Source organism: Callorhinus ursinus, unplaced genomic scaffold, assembly GCF_003265705.2.
Source record: "Callorhinus ursinus isolate GAN/ISIS: 27379988/994484 unplaced genomic scaffold, GSC_fseal_2.0 scaffold4, whole genome shotgun sequence".
Lineage (NCBI taxonomy): Eukaryota > Metazoa > Chordata > Mammalia > Carnivora > Otariidae > Callorhinus > Callorhinus ursinus.
The window spans coordinates 149,977,153-149,979,961 of record NW_027397066.1 but is presented as its reverse complement, the minus strand read 5'-3'; the positions used below and the strand labels follow the sequence as shown (position 1 = coordinate 149,979,961).

The 2,809-nt window shown below is 41.0% G+C and overlaps 1 non-coding gene across 1 annotated transcript; it reads left to right on the top strand.

The window, feature by feature from the left end:
- Positions 1-2,298: 2,298 nt before the first annotated feature.
- On the top strand, positions 2,299-2,430 carry LOC112826252 (small nucleolar RNA SNORA72). The gene has a single exon (XR_003208884.1). It is a non-coding gene; the product is annotated as a small nucleolar RNA SNORA72 (small nucleolar RNA).
- The last annotated feature ends 379 nt before the right edge of the window (positions 2,431-2,809 follow it).

Genomic DNA, 2,809 nt, shown 5'->3' with positions numbered 1-2,809 from the left:
TCCACCACCACCACCACCACCACAAGCTCCACCACCACCACCACCACAACCACCACCACCACCACCACCACCACCACCTTCTCCTCCTTCTTTTTTTCCTCCTCCTCCTTATTCATTATTAAGTTCCACCATTATAGCTGTGTTTCTTCCTTTTTTTGCAGCATACTCTCTCCAAGAGATCTATTGGTGAATGCAAAAAATAGCCGGGCGAGTTTTATTCTGGGTTCCAACAATGTGTGTTGTTGAGAGCACCATTGTGGATTGGCATGGGGGTAGGGAAGAGGAGGGGTGCTAGTGGACTGGAGGTAAGTAGTTCAATACTAGATCAAGGCTGAGGGTTCGCTTGCATGACTCCATGGAAGACTCCCAGGAGACTCTGCATGGGGCATACAATTCCTGCCATAGAATGCAGGCCATAGCCTGAGCATCTGCTGCCAAGACGTGCAGACTCAGCGGTACCTTCTCGTTCTTTTAGAGATGGAGGACATGAGGCTTGAATGGGTGAATGGGCCTGCACAAAGGAAAGAAGCAAGGTGTGAACTGTGCTGGCATAAAATATTCAGCTCTTTTGATTCTCAGTTCAGAACTCTGTCCTTCTCCATGTACTTTAAGTTGTTCAATCCTGCATTTGGGAATATGGAAAGAATGGACCGACCATCTTCCAAATAACTTCTGAACCCCTCCTATACCTGTTTCTGGAAAAGCAAATCTACAATGTATTTGGAGATTAGCATGTGCACAGGATGGACCCTTTCCTTCTCACCTGTGCGTGTCCTGATTAAATCACCATCCCAACCTCCGGGCAGGAGCTTTTCCTAACTGTGCTGAGTGTTCCCACCTCCTGCCTGAGGTCTTGTCGGGGGGAAAAAGTGCCAGGGAAACACAAACAGCTTTATTCTCTCCCATTTAATGTTGCTCTGTTGGTGCTTTTTTCTTTTTTTCGTTTCATGGAATTTTTGTGGTCTCCGTATCATGTCTGCATTCAAGAAAAAAAAAAACCACAGTGACTACACATTCTATGCTACATTAATAAATTAACCTGTTGAAGGAGCAAGCCCCTTTCCCAGATGCTTCATTCACTAGTCACACAGTTCCTGAGTGCAATGACTTCACTGCTTTTTTTTTTCTCTATGTGCAAGTTTATGTTCACCCATGGCTCTTATTTTTAAACTTTAAAAATAAATCACTGTTAAATGATGAAATTTAATGCACATAAAGGAAAATAAGCAAATTATGTACACAGCTTAGTGACAGAATATATAGCAAACACCGTGTAACCACCACTTAGATCAAGAAAACAGACCTTTTCCAGCATCACGGAAGGTCCCAGGGAACCCTTAAGTGACCACAGCCTACTACCTCCCCCACAAGGCAACCGCTGCTCTGACCTGGATAATCATCACTTTCTTGCTTTGCTTTATGGTTTTCCCTTCAGTATGCATCATTAAATAGAGTGTTGTTTTTTTTTTTTAAGATTTTATCTATTCATTAGAGAGAGACGGGGAGAGAGAGAGAGAGTGCAGAAGTTGGGGGAGGGGTAGAGGGAGAGGGATAAGCAGACTCCCTGCTGAACAGGGAGCCTGATGTGGGATTCCATTTCAGGACCCCGAGATCATGACTTGAGCCAAGGTGGAGTCTTAACCAACTGAGCCACCCAGGCGCCCCAAATAGGGTGGTTTAATTTGCTTCTTTTTGACCTATATATAAATGGCAGTACAAAAGTATTATTTGTGCCTGGCTTCCTTCTTTATTATGTTTTTAAGATTTGTCTGTGTTTCTGTGTGCAGCATTGGTTTTTATCTCAGTACATTGACTACTTAATAGATTTATGACTGCTGACAAGTAGTTGAGTTGTTTCCGTGTGTTTTACAGAGTCCTGCTGTGGACGTTCTTGTTACTTACATCCTGTGCACACAGGCTTGCTTTTTGGAGGAGAGATACCTTGGAGTGAAATTGCTAAGGCACAGGGCATGGCATGCATAACATCAATTTGTCCTAAATGTTAAATTGTTTAGTAAAGTGCTTTTTGCTAATTTGTATATCCATCAGCTATGTGTAAGGATTTTGGTTATTCCACATCCTTAGCACTACTTGGTACTGTCAGACCTTTACATTTTAGACAACTTGATGGTTATCTAGTGGTCCCTCATGGCGGATTAAGTTAATTTCCCTGATCACAACTAAGATGGGGTATCTTTTCATATGTTTATTGGTTATTTGGATTTTCTCCTTTGATAAGAGTCTAGTTATTTGTCCATTTTTTTTCCTTATTGGTTTGTCCATTAAGAATAATTTATACTGTGAATATTTTTGCTATTCTGATTTTGTAATAATCAGGGCAGGCTAAACATTCACTATATTAAGACCATACATGTGTCCTCAGACCCAGTTCTTTTCCTAGGTCTGGTTTTATAAATGCTGGTGATAAACCGAATCTGATTTATATGATGCATCTTATATGGGAAATGTCTGCGACTCTAGGTATTTGCTCATCCTCAAGAAATGATGGCACATATTACAAATGATGTAATAACTTTTGAAGATAACCATTGCTAATTTGATGTTTTACAGCTGCCATTGAATGAATTGTAAAACTATTGTGTTTTATTTTCACAGAATAAAAGTTACAAGAATAGCTTGTAAATTATGTGGTGGTTCAAGATCACAGCCTAGAAAGACCCTGAACTCAACTCACCTCCTCGGTGGACACACCAAATCTTATAGAATAATTCCTGCTGAAAAAGAATTGAAAGCTAGATGAACAGCTTTCTCCGCAGGAGATAAAAGGACCACATCTAGATTGGGTAGG